Raw genomic sequence first — 17,462 nt, forward strand, 5'->3', positions numbered from 1 at the left:
CTGCACAGTGTATAACAACACACCCGGCAAGAACACTAATCGTATACCAGCGATGACGGCGGCCCAGTCATTTTGACTAAACGGCTCACAACTGCGTGCAGAACGGGGTATTTAACAACGGTGGGTGCACAGTGAAAGTGTACGCACGGAAAGAAGAACAAAAGCTACAAATTAAAAAAGAAAATGCCGTCATGGAAGAGCAGCGCACGGAGGAAAATAGGCGAGGATTACACCCAGATCGCGCGGCGCACATGCCTGTGTGTGTGCACGCAGACCGCCCGTGTGATTAACGACGCCGCACGTGAGACGAGACGAGCGTTTAAAGCTCGTTTATTTTCGCCCCGCTAGACGCGATGGCAGGAGAGTACAGAGTGTATACGCGCCGCTCAGTAATGAAGCCGATCGTTCATCTACATCCCGCGGACGACAACGCCGACCGAAGGTCCGCGTGTCAACGGGGCCCGGCACTGCTGCACTGACGCACAAGATTAAGCGTGTTCTTCCTTTTTCGCCCCGCGCGACGCTGAGAAAATGACTCGGTGAGAAATGCGAGCAGCGCAGGTTGCATAGCTACACAGTTGCATGTGTAAGCATGTGCGCTGTCACGGGTCACCTTATATATTGGTGCGTCTATAGCAGCGACAATTGCAGTCGTTTATCCCGTCATGAGTGAATCGATATAGGCTCGATATATGTGCACGGTATATATAGAAGGCCGAAAAAAAAGACGGAGCCGGAAGAGGTTCCCCACAACCTTCCGTCGTCCTTGTTTGTTCTAGATTTTTTTTTTTTGGGGGGGGGGGGGGGGGGGGGGGAGGGGGGGGGGTAGTGCCTTTTCTGGAGTTTGTGCCAGTAAGTATAGACCACTGTGCCCTGACTCCATGCGCGTATAATAGAGAGTTTTAGCATAGTCGTTATCGGTTAGGGGGATCGGGGAATAGCGGGGCAGTAGTGAGCATGCGCAAAACAGTAACCCATGGGGTGTTACTGTCTTGCGCCTGCGCACTGGAGCCCCGTTATACATCTACACCCCTAACCGATAGGGTCCCCGTATTCTAAGTGTCTCCAGTTTTTCCTCAAGGACTTTTACTGTTGCTAGAGGATATATAGATGTAATATGTAAACCTGAGGGACTTCTTTGGTCTCTGCAGCACGCAAGCTTATGGGATCCCATAGAAGTGCTCGGATTCCGCTTCTTATGTTCCCCGTAGACCTGGCATTGTTATTTTGTAAAGTTTTTGCGAAGTAAGTCTGAAGCTTATCAGAGCGTATGTTGCACAGTTAGTAGTTCACACTGTGGAAGCTTACAAAAATATACACATTTAAATTCAGAGTACAGAGCATGGAAGACGAGAACGATCTCCTTCAAAGTCTCCCCAATGTTTAGCAATTAGTGGCATGTCTATTTTTGAATCTTTGAACCACAGAACGAATATTTTCTCGCAATGATGCAGACAGTTCCAGATCGATCAACGAGGTTATATATAAGCGCTTGAAAGAGTACCGCGCTACTATATGATCAATCTAAATCTGCAATATCTCTGCACAAATCCCTAATTACATTCAAATTAATGCGTTAATTTCTTGAAGCCTGCAGTTGGAGGCCAAATTCCCAAAACTATTAGCACCCAAGGAATATTTCATGACTGGGAGCCATTTCAGCTGTCGTGTATTGGCCGTATATAGTTATCACCATCGCAGGGATTGTGGCCAAACACAAGCTTTTGCATATATACGCGCGCAAACAGCATTTACTTCAATCCACTGTTAATTGACTTCATGGATATGCTGGCATCACTACTTATCGGGTGGGCAGGATGGAGTGTGTGACCTTGGCAGTATTACGTCTTTCTTACTTTTCGAGTATCCCAAAGTGCATGATGCACAAGGACGACAAGTGCCTTTCTGATTCCATTAAAATATTCAAACTCGTGCATAATTACTGCAGTTGTGACAAATGATCCTTTGTAGAAGGTTTTACCGTGAATAAATGCCCTTTTGTACGGGTTTAAGGGCGTGAATTTTCAACCTGAACGAGAAATTTTCGTTATAAAAACACAGCATAGGTGCCCATTTTGTGAATGAACCAAGTACTGCGTTGTACAAAGAAGTTCGTCTCATCCCTCGAGAAGAAAAAAAACAGTTGCTTATAAATCTACCTCCACCGTAGAACACCCTTTAAAGGTGGATAAGTTTGCAAAGAAAAGTTTGCAAAGCTACAGAAAATTCGCACACTTAATTTCTTGACGATTTAATGAAAAAAACTTTATAGGTATATCGGAAACTAGGACACAAAGAATATCAATGCCCTATATATGTCAGCCTAAAAAAATATTGGTTAATTACCACGGTGTGGCGATGCAAGCGCTTACCACACATGAGCTACTTAGTTTCTTGACGATTTAATGAAAAAACTTTATAGGTATATCCCAAATTAGGACACAAAGAATGTCAATGCCCTATGTATGTCAGCCTATTATAGCCAGTGGGTCTTAGCAGCTAAGCTGAAATACAATTTGCTTAATTACAAAGATGTGACGGTGCAAACGGTTACACACATGAGCTATTCAGGTTTCTAGCGTCCTTTCACAGAGTTCATACACCTATAATGCGTTTTATATGGCGAATGTGTCTATTATTCATCAAGTCCTGCCCGGCGGAGATCTAGAATTAGGTACATGCGCAGCACAAGTGTTGTGTTCCAGGGTATCACGTTAGCTGACGGCTTGTGTAAAAAATTATCTGGTACACCATGCAAATTTGTATTGGCGTACAGCACACGTGAGCTTTCTCCCGCCATCCACAGTCTGCTGCGCATAGTCAACGGCTTGCAGTGTCACAGTAAGGATCGTAAACACTCCCAGATATATGACTTAATCATTCACCGTCATTCGACCTGTACCCCAAGACGAGACAATGACTCTTCAGGCTGTATATAAGACACAAGAATCGGCCACATGCAACACGTCTTGGCTCACTTTCTCATCCTCGCGATATCGCGCGTATCATTAGTAGCGAAGCGCTCTAAGCACGCGCGTACAGAGTGTAGAACTCCTGCCAGCCAGCATGTATATACTCCAAAACGATCGCGCCCTTGCCGAAGTGAGCGCGCCCCTTAGGGCCGCACGTATACAGGATGCAGCTCCGTTCCAGGACCAGCCATCACTTTCTTGTATCTTTTTATTTTTTCCCCTCTGTTCTCTCGGTACCCGTATTGCCTCACTCTCTCCTCGCCCATGCCTGCCCGGCTCTCGGCGGCTTCAAGGTCGAAACCGGCACATACGCGAGCCTTGAGACGCCGCCACATATACGCGCGCGCTTTTGTCTGCGCGCCGTCGGCGTAGTAAAGAAACGCGCGTTTCTAAACGACGCCGAAGTCGCGACAGCGCGCGAGCCGATCTTTTCGCTGCTTCTGTTTTCGCTCTAGCGTCTTTCTTCGCCCCCCCCCCCCCCCCCCCCTCGCTCTAACTCTCCGCGACGCGACCTTTCCGCCGGGAAACCACGACGGCGGCAACGCTTTCGACATTAAACGATGCCCGGCGCATGTATACGCCTGTAGTCAATCTAGCAACCGCGATCCCTTCCGAGAAGAAAAAGAAAAAAAAAAAGTCTCGCGCTCAGGCGGCCACGAACTGACACAGCCGAAGCATGCATAGCAGGCCCCGGCAGCGAGAAGGTAGGCTGGCGAAGCAAGACAGCAAACATGCTGTAAAGGCATTACACAGCGACCGGCCGCCAGGTCCATCGGCGCGGCGTGTGTACTGGACGTGGATATATAACATGAGCGAAAAGAATTGGCCGCCGCGAAGTCGTGGAGCACCGGCCAGCTATGCAGCCACCGCGGAGCGCGGGCGAGAGAGAAAAAACGGAAAACAAGAAACAAAAAATACGAGAGACAGAGCGAAGCAAGTTCGGCAGCAGCAGCAGCCATGCCCGCGATCGAGCGCGGCGTGTGCTAGCTGCTGCCCCCGGCCCAGCTTCGTCACGAAATCCATTATATGCCGAGGCGCTGTTCTGGAAGCGAGAAATCTTAATTTTCTTTTTGCTGATTGCCTGCCCCCTTATATAGCCTGGCTCGCTCGCTCGTTCTTTCGCTTAAACTTTCTCTCGCGTTCCGTTTAGCCCCGTCTCCGCGCTTTCTTCGTTCATTTCTTTCGCTGCCTTGTGTTCCCTGGTGTACACACACGCCGGACCTGACCAAGACCCAACTAAAGTTTCTCCGGTCCCCTCACCGCCCTTCTTATTCTGCTCTGCTCTCCATCTCTGGATCTTCTACAGAATTTTTTTTCGTCTTGCACGTCCGCCCCGACCTTAGATAAACAAAGTGATAAGAGTAGCCAGAATGAAAAAGTGCAGCAGAGCCAGCAAAGATAAAGAAGTGAGGGAGAAAGAATTGATGTTGCTTTCTCGCTGTCGAACCAAGCTTCGAAAAAAAAAAAAACATTACGCGGAGCTAAAATGAAGCTCCAAAGCGTGTGGTGCGAGCTGCTTTATTAGGGCTACCGCCAACCACGTATATATACAGGCCGCCGTGGCGATGTTCGTACGCGCTTTCCCGAGTTAAATAGGGGAAGAGGGTGAGAAAGAGGAATGCCCCGAACAATCGCACATATTTGCTAATGGCGGCCGGCCCCCTCCCGTCGCCTCGAGCACGTCGGGGCGGGTAATACTACGCGGCGACGACCGATCGAGTGCGGCCCATCCATGGGGACGGAGCGCGCGCTCCACCGAGCACGTCGGATGGAACGACCACGTCGTATTACTCGCAAATTCGCACACATAATAAAACAGCCCGGGGTCCGCAGGCCTTTTGTTTCTACGTCTTAACCCCCTCAACCTTCCTCTCTTTACTTTTTTTTCTCTCCTTGTTGCAAAACGCTTCCCTCGTGAGAGACTTGTTCTTGCGAAACTGTTAATCATCTTTCGCGGGTCGCTTCATTATCCACCGGCAACTTTTATAAGAGCCGCTCAACATATCCCTGAGCTACGTGCCTCTACCTCCCGCCCACCTCCTTATATACAATAAAGTTCATGATATAGACCTCGGGCAACAGGAAAAAGAGAAAAAGAAAGAAGGAAGAAATAAAAGGCGATATGATTAGTTACGCAGTTCGTTTGTTATCCGCCTCCTATCTTAAAGCAAGCACGCATGCACATCAGTAACCGCGTTATCTATAGCCGTCTTACCGTTAGGAAATGTGTGCGTGGAATATGCGTCGCCCGACGCTTGAGGCGTGTATATTTTCTGGACACACGCCGTACGCTCTCATACAAGTGGTGCTTTTCGTAGAGGAGTGAGTAACACGCGGGGCCACGTTGTCAGTTGCTATAACTTGAAGGGATCAATTTCTAACCAGCAAGAATTAACCAAGTTATCGCATCAAAGAAATATACTATAACCCCTCCACACACACGCACACACCCTGTCACACTGAAAGAAAGGCAGGCAAAAGAAATAAATTAGCGAGACTGGGGTCATAAAATGAAATTCAGAATTCGGATGCAAGACTAACAGTGCAGCGAGGTACAAATGCATGAATTGCTTTCTTGGTGCAGTATTTACATGTGCTGTCAGGTAGGAATGAAATGAGAACAGGGCCCGTGAACGTATCACAATCTTTTGCCTTTCTATACTTTCAACTGTTGCATACACCTATAGTGTGATTCACGGTTGTGTAACGGAACCAGGGACATATGTGTTGGTGAACCGGTTGCAAATGAATGTATCGCTGCACAGCAGAAAAATGCTGCATGAGCGTGTCTGCGTTTCAGTTCGGCCCGATAGTATGCACTGCAGAAGGAACGCGCGGTGAGTGCAAATCGGAGCTATGCAAAGAGCTCATAATTACATCTTTGGCTTTGAGCTGAATAGATCCTTATACTCCAATCAGCCACATTAAGAGCTTTGCCAACGCTCTTATTTACATACTGCTTTCATAAGCACAATACGTCATTCTAATTGCTCTAAATTGCTCTAATTGCTCAATTTGCTCTAAATTAAGTTGCGCAGATCACAGCAGCACTGAAAATACTGCAAGAATGGCTACTTAGGCGGCTTGATAGTGGCTTATATGTGGCTGTTTGTCCCTGCATATTACCTGTTTCTAAGCGCTGTTATTCTGTCACGACGAATTCAAAGTATTCCATCGTTGTTGATTGTTCCTTAAAGTTTATCTATTGCTGTACATTCATACTGTTCGTATAGTGGGCTCCACGTGAGAACTCCGGAGAAATCCGATCACCTGAGGTTCTGTAATATTCGCCGAGAGCTGAGCACATCGGTGTTGCGCACTGACCGACCGACCCCCCCCCCACCAATAAAATGCGGCCTTCGATGACACGAGACCTAATCTGCGACCTTGTGCTCAGTAGCAAAACGCCGTCGCTAATTGTGCCACACCGGCAGCTAGCCTGTACAGAGTTCACGCAAAAATTTAATGTACACACGGGTAAGGGATGCATACGTTCTTTCCATCTTCCATGGCAAATGCATTGTAAACATCTGAGAATTTCTGATCGCTTCAGGGACGGCAAGGTGAAATGACAAAGCAGCCTTCGTTCAGTTCAAAACTATCCGGATCGTGGACCATAATTAGCACTTTCACATCATGGGAGAAACTGTATGTGACGCATTTCATTCGCAGCTAACCGGTTCGTGATGACCTGTCCACCACCGATGTCACCCGGATATGCATGGAAGCGGTTCCCAAGAACGGCAGACTCCTCCCCGGTGCCACACATGACTCAGCATCCATCGTTTCTAACGAATTAGGCGATTGCATTCAGCGTGGTGATGACCTACGAGCCATTCATTTCAACACTAGTGAAATGCACGCTCTGGACATATTGCCCCAACATCATTCTGTTGCTGACATTAATTCAGTCTTCGCAAGCCGAAATGACGTCTATACTTATAGCTGAAGAATCTGATGGGATCAAGAGCCACCTAACCGAGAAATATTATTCGAGAACAGAAGCGATGATGCAGCATAGCTCATCATAAATTGTCTACATGAACACTCAAAAGCGCAACAACTCCTTCTAAGTGCCCCATCTGTGTTTCCTTCCGACAAAGCTACAACTATAGAATTTGTATACTGTCAGAACTTAGAATACAAAAGACAGATAGCATTATGTAATTTGTCCCCTGTATACGTTCTTTTTGTTCCTTTTTTTTCATATCGGAACGCAACAAGCCAGGAAACGACCTGTGCAGGAAAAACGAAACTCGCTTGAATGAACTTTTGCGAAACCGTCCGACGAAACCGAATCGTATTCAATATAGATTAATTTCATTTTAACGAATCCCAGCATATTGCAACTTTCAGTTCGGCGGGGATTTTGGCAACCATTAGCGTACGAACACTGCAATTCTTAATACGCGCAGCTCTCGAAACTTTGCAGCGCACCTTACTTTCCCTTGCGAAACTTCGAGATTATATATCAGTTCCGGTTTGGTATGGCTACGCAGCTGGCTTGTAGCTTAGCAGTAGCCGAATGTATTAGTCAGCGCACTCAAATGCCTCTCAGTCTCAGGAAGCAGTCCAAGATCGAGGAAGAACTAGTATTTGAATAAAATTGCAGGAAGATTTCAGCAAGAGAGGCACTTTTCCTTGGAAGTTTAAAGACTGCAAACCAGTTGGCACTTGCACCAAGGACAGGAGCACAAAAGCAACGACGAACTCGGCGAGCTAATGAAGCTCGCAATTAATGGCGAATAGAAAAGCTGAAAAGAAGATTTTATCGAAAGTGGCAAGTACGAAAGGAAGCAGCAAGTTTTCACACAAGAACGAATTCTGCTTTTACTTCTGCACGAACGTTGAAAACTTCTGGTCAGGAACAGTTTGCTTGCATACAAGAACAAATTTAACTGTTACTTCAGCACCAAGCGGCGAAAATTTCAATACAGGGACCAGTCAGTTTGCACTCAACAACAATTTCCGCTGTTACTTCGACATTAAAGTTGAAAATTTCTGAAAGGAGGACAGTCAGTTCGTACATAAGAATGAATTCCGCTATTAGTTCAGCACTAAAGTTCAGTTTTTCATCAGGAGATAGTCAGCCTGCAGTTGAGAACGATTTCTGCTGTTAGTACTTCTTCGCTGACACTGAACATCTCTGGTCAGGTCAGGGCCAGTTAGTTTCCATACAGGAACGATTTCTGCTGTACACTTCCATACTAAAGTTGAAACTTTCTGCTCAGGGAAGTCAGTTTGCAGACGAGCATAATATCTGCTGTTACTTCTGTACTAACGTTAAAAATTTCTGGTAAGGGTACAGTCAGCTCGCACTCAAGAACAATTTCTGCAGTTACTTTCACACTAAAGCGAAGTGTCTGGTCAGACACAGTCAGTTTTCACACTATGATGAACTTGGTTGTTACTTCAGGAAGTAATGTTTAGTAGCAATCGACAGGGTACAGTAAGTTTGCACACAAAAATGAATTCTGCTTTTCTGCACTAAAGTTAAACATTTCTGGTCAGGAAATAGTCAGCTTGCACATAATAACGGATTCTGATGTTATCAACGCACTTAGTTTGAAAACCTTTCGTCAGGAAGTAATCAGTCTGCACACACCAACGAATCGTTCTGTTATTTCTGAACTGACGTTGAAAATTTCAGATCAGGCCACAGTCAGGTTGCACACAAGAACGCATTCTGCTGTTACTTGAGCTGAACATTTTTAGTCAGTGTGCAGTCAATTTGCACAGAACTACTTCTGCTGTTGCTTTGTCCAAAAATGGAAAATTTATGCTCAGGCAGATCCAGTCAGTTTGCACAAAAGGGTGTTACGTCTGCGCTAACAATGAAAACATTTGGTTAGGGAACAGTCAGTTTGCACACAAGAACGAATTCTACTGTTACCTCTGCACTAGCATTTAAAAATCCTCCTGGCCAGGGATAGTTTGCACGCTAGACCGAATTCAGGCGTTACTTCAGCACTAACATTGATGTTCAAGATTTCTGGACAGGGACCAGTCGGTTTGCACACAAGAATTTTTTTTGTTACTTTTACACTAACACTGAAAACTCCTGCTCAGGGGCGCAATCAGTTTGCACATTATAACAATAATTCAGCCGTTATTTCAGCGCTAACGTTGGCACATTCTGGGCAGAGACCGGTCAGTCTGCCGCACACGAGAATTTCTGCATGCTGTTACTCTACATGTCCTAACATTGAAAATTTCTGGTCACCTTACAGTCCGTTCGTGCATAAAAACGAACTGTGTTGTTACTTCTGTGCTAACGTTGAAAATTTTTGGATAGGGCGCAGTCAGCCTGCACACGAGAATAATTTATGCCGTTACTTCTGTACCAATCCTGAAAATTTGACGGCAGGGGCCAGACAGTTTGCACACAAGGACTAATCCTGCCGCTATACCTCTGCACTAACGTCGAAAATTTCTGGACAGCATGCCTGCAGTCAGCTTGCGCACTAGCACGAATTCTGTTTTTTTTTCATTCAAGGTGGAAATTTCTGCTCAGGGAAATCGTCAATTTTCACACCAGAATAATTTATGCTGTTACTTCTGTACTAACGTTGAAAATTTGACGACAGGGGTCAGGCAGTTTGCAAACAAGGACTAATTCTGCCGCTATACCTCTGCACTAACGTCGAAAATTTCTGGACATCATGCATGTAGTCAGCTTGCGCACTAGAACGAATCCTGTTCCTTTTCATTAAAGTTGGAAATTTCTGGTCAGGGAAATAGTCAATTTTCACACAATAATAATTTATGCTGTTACTTCAGCACTAACATTTTAAATTTCAGGTCAGTGAACGGAAAGCTTGCACACGGTATCGAATTCTTTTACTAATTGTGCACTAAATTTAAAAGTGTCTGGATTAATGAACCAGGAATTATCCGTCCAGAGGTAAACAATTTGGATGAAAGGGAAAAGTGTACTTCTTAATCTATCCTGTTTAGTAATCATCGTTGGAATGAGGGTAATGTGTTGCTATCCATAAATGGTGTTACCCGCACATAACACATTCATAGTGTTTTAGTTTTGCGATGTAAATGTCTTTTGCAACAACTGAAAGCTTGTAATTAACATCAATTTGTCCAAATGAAGAGTAAGAGCTCACTTCAACTCAACGAGTTTTTGCTTAAGAGAATCTTTGCTTAAGGTTCTCTAAGTTTTTCATTCGGTATCCCACCATAGAAGGGGATGGTATCATTTTGATCCCCTTGTTTCTCATTAGCTGGTTGTAAGCAGATAATTACAAGCATGTAATAACAACAAAGCACTGTTTAGAGCTAACTGAAGAATAGCGTCATACACTGAAGGCAGTAAGTGAACTTCTCTAATATGCCATACATGCTACGAAAGGGCACTTTTATACCTGCTTATATTCTTGTTAACCATGCGCCTAATTTTTTTATTTTTTTTTTTTGGGGGGGGGGGACGCGACAGCCTCTTATGAGGCCCAGGCTATTTCATCTCGAACCGCAAGCTTTCTTCATTTTTATTTGTTTCAATTCCTTTCTGGAACACTGCTTTCAACCGGACCACACACTCGTTCCAGTTAATACAAATCTGTAATGATGCACCACAGTGACCAGCCCCTACGTTTCATAATTAGAGCTGGAGATTTACGAGAACAAATTTAGTTGTGGATTCGGGCTCTGTTGCAATGACGGTTAAGCAATCACGGATGAGTAAAATCATGGATTGTGAAAAGGAGCCTCGTCACGGGTATACATAGAAGATAAATTACATGGTCATGTTTCTGGAAGTCGTGTAAAAATGTAAGAGACTGATTGAGAACTACATTTTCAGGAAAAAAATGAAGTTGATTCGGAGACAACCAGCGATTCCATCACACAGAGGGCAACAATGCGAGAAGGTAACTTGAAACAATGAGGGAAAGTTAAATTGAACACGAGCAAAAGATGAAGAAGAAAGTAAAAACACGTGACGCAAGAACTGAACAAAACTCTAGCTTGCGATTAGCAGCACTATTTAAACTATGCACACTATCGGCACTACGCGTCTGTCTATCAGTTCTGCGTGTGCATGCACATGTAACCTGAGAGAGAAGGAGAAATCATGCAAGGAACTAATCTGGAAAGAAGATTATTTACAGCTTCGGTGAACAGCGCTTACTATTAACGCTTTGAATTTTAATTTTATACGTGAGTGGCTAGGTGCAACTACTGAACCACGTAGGCCACACATCCACCTGTCCTTTCAAAACAGCGCTGAAACCAACAAGGAGAAAGTAAGTTGCAGCGTTAATATACATGGCGGCAGGGGTCAGACAATGCTTGCGGTAGCTAGGGCCCCTTTAATCGATGTACTTAACACCGTCACGACTCCGCTTGGCTGCACAATGATGCAGGCTAATTGCGGTCTTATGCACGGCCAGCTACGATATGTGCATAGCAATTGTTGCACGCGCAGTGCTCAAGAATGGCCAATATATTACTCGCGGTGAAAAACGACCCGCTCCGTATATAACGTCGACCTTGAATAAATTCTTTCCGTCTCAGCCCACCCAACGAATGAACTGTTGAATGAAGTATTTAACTCTATATCGACACGCAAGGCAGGTCACAAAAATAAAGGGCTAAGCTTGACGCATGATATAAGACAGAAAGGAACTGATAAGAGTGATTGAGAAAATAAATTACATACACACATCCATGCCCACACACACGGAGCGTGCCTTTGTACACAAACGACGGCTATACAGAACACCCGCTTATTAGCGCCAAATTTTTGGCACGTGTGGGGAACACAAGAATCATCTATCTAAGACGAAGAGCGATGTTGACAATGGTTCCCTGTGTTTGGGTTCTTCAGTGTGAAAACAAACATGATGAAATAATGCGAGATGAACGCAATTGCGTATCGTGAAATTCGTATTAGCACAGTGTTGGATACTGCATCAGGCGTCTTAGTTTTTGGGCGCATTTTTATTCGAAATCCAACATTCTTGGATAAAAATTTTGAATATTGAGAACTGTAAGATATTGGTAGATAAATATTGAAGATAATGGTCCATTCTTCCGATGTGTAGCAAAATCTCTCTTTTAAATTGTTTCTATCGCTCGCATCGAGCAGTTAGGACTTCCATAGAAATCTAACGAGGAAATCTTTTAAAGAGAGCAAAAACGTTAATAGGAAAGAAATGCAAGCCTGCCGACGGGAGATCTGCGAATACATTGATTGTTACAGTGAAATTTTACGATACATAAAAAATTGCGCTCATAAACTCTTTCCCGTTCAGTACTGCTTTTGTACAGAATTGTTGGGTATGGGCATGAAAGCGACGTTATGTATCAGCCATGAAAGAATCAATGTACGAGGACGTAGATTCACGCATGCTTTCGCGCACCTTTGGGAGGCTTGTTGCTGAATAAGAAAGCCGTGTGTCTGCTAGAACTTCTTGTGTTTCTTTTTTTATATAAAATTACATTAAATAAACAAATGAAATATATAAAAAGTCGCAGTTCTAGTCCCTGTAAAATTATATGAACGATTGTTATCAGAACAAGTTTCCAGTAGACTTAAAAACAGGACACATTTCTATAACCGAACTTAAAATTTCTACCCATGCGACCAGTATGAGACGGCAGTATAAAGAAATATTGTTCCAAGTGCCTTTCACTTGAATCTTTTTTATTGTATATGTAACTACTGTATAATTTCTGTTGCAAAAAGTTTATTCTGATGTGACTTCATGTTAAATCATTGCTATTTATGTTCATTTCACGTTCATCTTTTCTATTTATAGATATGTAACTATTGTATGATTTCTGCTGGAAGAAATGTATTCTGAGTTTGTCTCGCCAATTTTTTCCTCACATGGGCCCAAGTCTAGCCGAGAAGACCAAGGGCCCAGATGTTTCGCATGTATATTTTTCTGACCACATCCAGAGTAATAAACTTAAATGTAATTGTCATATTCGTTCTTTAGTCATTCATTTTGGGTATGTGTCCGTATACATAAAAACGGTAGCGTAAACCAAGCCTCATGCGTCAATATATATCTATAACTAACCAGTGCACTCACATCATGTGTGTGCATCGAGGTGAATAACGAGACACAGAGGTCTCGCTCAATAACACTCAACAAAAAAGCCAAGAAATTATCGGTCAGAGGCTGAGTGAGGTCTGTAAACACTCCGTCAGGCACAAATGCTGAATGCATTCCCTTTGCCTTGGAACGCATGCAGCATTTGGAGGACTATAAAGACAGTACTTGACAACATATAAGCGCTAACAACACCAATTAATCTTTCATACGTAGCAAGAATCAATATTTGCTTAACGGCATGCCGCATTGATATGCGTCACGATCGAAGCAGCAGCGAACCTGATTAATTCCCGTGATCGGAAAGCAATGCCACTTCACTTTCACCAAGAGACTCCGTGCTTAGAATTTTCTCACAAATGAAAGCGATAAATTAGATATTATTACAACAGAAACACGACGAAAGCAGTCACGTGAGAGCTTTTAGTCACGTGAGAGCAGTGGACCAGCGAAAATAGTTCCGCCGTGCCACAATGACCGAGTGCTGTTTCGTGAAAGTGGTCATTAAGCGGCGGCCTCACAAGCGAGGACCGTGAGACTCACCGACATGCCACGTGACGTCACACGTGACGTCAGTTGGCGGCCACTTGACGAGAGACCACAGGGACACGGGCCGTGGCGGTGGTGGCCGCGGCAGTCCTCCCGCGCAGCGGGAACCGGCTCACGTAGTCCGCGCACATCCACGAGCAATCGGGCGTCCGGCGCGAAAACGAGAAGGTGATGCCACCACCACTCCGCTGGCTCACACTCGGGACGCCGCGCGGAAAGCACCGAGGCCACGCAGCAGACACGGAGCACCACGTTCAAGACATGACGACAGCCGAACAACGTGCGCCAGCAGCAGAAGCAGCAACAGCAGCAGAAAACGGCGGCATTGGCCGCAGATTTGCACTCGAAAACGACACCGCTGGCAATTATCGCACCCGTGGAATTCGCCCGCACGGGTACCGCAGACAGCGCGGGAACCGCACCTATCGGGATACGCGACTGCGGCGCGGCCGGATACCGCATGCGGAGAGGGAGGAGCGAAGCGGTTGACGTCATTGCCTAGCACCGCCCATCGCAGACCACCGGGACGGCCCGCCCTTCGTGCGGCGTTCGGCATTCGTTTATGCCGATCGGAATTCGCCAGCGTCGCGCGCGAGTAGGCGCTCGCGAGAGGCGCCTCGGCGCGCGCAATTTGAGCGGCTTTTCGCGCCGCTGCGGCGGACTGTTGTGCGCGCCGGCGGCGTAGACGGAATCGTTTGGCCCCGCGGGCGCTCGTGGAGAGGGGCGCGGCGGCGAAACCTAACACCGCACGCATGACGCTCGCGGACTGCGTGCGCGCGAGCGTGCATGGGGGCCTTCTTTCTTTCCGAGCTGCGAAATGCGGACTCCCCTAATGGCGAAATCGGCGTGTTACGGTTAAAACGAGCTCGTGATTTAGGAGCCGGTTAAGCTCTAATTCTAGGGTGCTCGGGGATGGCTTAATGTTTTACGAATAGCTGCGTGCGTACGCGGCAGTAAGCTCAGCAACGCCTAGTCAGTATAGATGGGGGGAAGACGTTTTGCTCTCGAGTATAGACAGCAGCACCGTCAAGTGGGGTTAAAAGAGAAAGAAGGGCATTAATTATTACCACATTAATAAACACAATTATCTGCCACTTTAAAGGCAATTGAATCGAAACGCCGGTCATTTATATCGCAACTGTGGAACCGACATGTAACGCAAGAACCGAATCAATTTCGGTCTGTCCCGGAAAAGCGAGTGATTATCAACAAAACAACTCGTTTTTGTTTTGTTGTCTTTTTCTCGATCAGCGCTGGTCCTATCGGGCTTAAGCCTGCATTAATAACAATTACAGAGCGACGTCCGAGAGTTCGTTTATGCAAATCACGTGCAGCCCAGATTTTATAATTAGGCTTAATAACGGCGCGGGAGGGTGCACGTACACCTCCTTTCGTGCTGAGCTCCTAATGCAGTACTGCGCGCGGATGTGCGCCATACATGCTGCTGAGGTGTTCTCTTTTTGTTCTCTGTTTTTCTACCTTCCCTGAAAATCTCGCTTAGTTAATCGAGCACGCGCATGTGGCGAGTGCTTTCTGACTTCACAACCAACCTCCCAATGGGCACTGAATCTCCCCTCGACGTTCTGTGGACGTTTAGGATGTCTATGGGACGTCTAAGGGAGTTTAAGTCCCTATTGGGCTCTGACCAGCGCAGTCTGTTCAGCTGCAGAGCGCGCGAGCTCCGCCTGTGTAGCATCGAAATCGTACCCACGATAAACAGAAAGGAAAGGAAAGAGGGGCGAAAGCAAGAGAGAGAGAGAGAGGTAGGAGCGTGAGGTAGCCCTTAGCGACGCGGAGGTTATCAATTTTCGTTAAGTGTCGCCCAAGGCGTTGTCCGTTGCAGGTGCGTATGTTGATGTGCCCTTTTGCACGCATGCCCACACACACGCTGACGAAGCGACCACTTCGTCAGAAGATGCACCATGCGGGCCTAAATCACGTGTCCCTGTAGGCAGGATAGATATCTTAGAACATGCATGCAAACATTTACGAGCGATAACTTCGGCTGAAGCGTGAGCGTTCTTAAAGTATGGACAGGAATGTCTTCAGGAGCAGGATGGAGTCCAACCTTCTATAAGAGACATCACTTATCTATTAACCGAGAGTTCGTCGAATGGCCCTGTGCACAGTCCGCCAACTGACCATACTTAAATGCATGTGCTGTACGGAGTTGCAGTTTCTTCACACGAACGCCGACCGGTGCCAGAGCGCTTAACCTACAATATGCAAGCTCAAATTTAAAGTTGTACGCACACTTCGTGCACACAAGCGTATAGACATTCTGTACACATTCTAGAGTACGTGTACACACAGCGGAACGTCCGCGCCAACGCGCCCGTACCACCCTGCTGCCCTCCCACGGTGACGAGCGGCTCAGCGAACGTGCTCCGAGCGGAGAGCGCGGCGCGTGCTGGCTGCGGCCTGTCCGTTGCTGCAACGAGAGTCTAATTAATTTGGCTGCGCGAGAGAAGGGGACGACGCTCTGCGCGGGACCTACCGTATAATGACCACCTGCGTAAAGCAAATAAAGCGTCCCGGCCCGTGTAATTTTTATACCGGAGCCCGCGTTTATAGCGCGCCCGAGCGAACCCCACTCTCGTCCGTCTTGGCCGCCGCTCTCTCGTCTCGCTCGCCGATTTAATTTCGGGTCCCGCCGCCGCCGCGCTCCGCCTCCTCTTCCTTGTCTTCTCGCGAGCAGCTCTTGTTCCGACCCTCCTCCTCCTCTACCGACTCTCTCTCTCTCTCTGCTTTCTTTTTTTTTTCGAAGCACCGGACGCGCAGAAGACGCGCTTGTTTACCTTACTTATATCATGCATGCATGCCGTCCTGTACACATGCATCAACCTAGATGCGTTTGTGTACCATCTCCATAACTATATAGCTTGTATGAGCGCGTTAGTGTCGCATGAAAGGCCATTGCCAGTCGTCAAAATATAAAGCGGAAGGCAGGACGGAAAGAGAGAAAAATGTATGCATGTAGCACTGAGTTAATGTTGCGCAAATTTCTCCAGCGTAAATAGCTTTAGTTCAACGAGTATACCTGAAGATATTAAGCTTTTAAGTTTTTAAGGTCACCGATGGTCACGGTGAAAGCTCAAATAATATCAAATAATATCCGTCCAAGCAAAAGGCCTGACTTATCTGTGCTTGTCATTGTGTGCTCTAACCGTATGCTGACATATGAGAATGATGCAAACATTTCCTTCGTTTAGAAAAAGTTCCTCAGTACGAAAACAGCGTATTGCAATGTCGGCGAAACAACTTATTTTCACGCAGGCTCAAAGCACCGCTTTATCTTCTTCTATTCCTCTTCTCGCAGTGATTCCATTTACATACTTACGGAAGGTGGATATAGCGGCCCTTGATGCACCGTGACCTTATACCTGTCGTCGCTGGCGAAAGATATGTGCTTGACCGTTAGCCTTGACCCGAGCCCTTACATGTATGATTCATGGGCCTCCGCCATTTGATGATTATGAATCAAGAGTGGGTGATTCATGAGCGAGCGGACAATTAACGACTACGCTGGTGGCGCGCGGCCGACCGTATTTAATTAAGTGAGAAAGGGTGTGGGAAAGACGCTGACCAGGGTGCATACAGGTACACGGGTGCACCCCTCTCTCTATATATCTCATCGCTTCACAAAACATATACGCTATGCAATCGCGTTCAGAAAGCAGGGCAGACACGTGGTGTGCGCCACTATACCAGCAAATGAAAATTTATTCCGCACGAAGCGAAATATCAGGAGGGACGATGGAGGCTGCATGAAAAAGACACAGTAAATAAACTCACACATACAAAAAAGAAACATGAAACGATGAAACACGAAGATGGTTCAAGGCATTTAAAAAACAGACCCCCCCCC

The 17,462-nt window shown here is 46.2% G+C and overlaps 1 protein-coding gene across 1 annotated transcript in view; it reads right to left on the reverse strand.

The window, feature by feature from the left end:
• Positions 1-14,005, reverse strand: part of LOC149342902 (transcription factor Sp9-like) — a 156,186-nt gene extending 142,181 nt beyond the window's left edge. Inside the window, exon 1 of the mRNA XM_089545408.1 lies at positions 13,589-14,005. The gene's annotated coding sequence lies outside the window, so the exon portion shown is untranslated. The remainder of the gene's footprint in view (positions 1-13,588) is intronic.
• Between the last annotated feature and the right edge of the window lie 3,457 nt (positions 14,006-17,462).

This window comes from Amblyomma mixtum, chromosome 5 (assembly GCF_055824585.1).
Source record: "Amblyomma mixtum isolate Tamu chromosome 5, ASM5582458v1, whole genome shotgun sequence".
NCBI lineage: Eukaryota > Metazoa > Arthropoda > Arachnida > Ixodida > Ixodidae > Amblyomma > Amblyomma mixtum.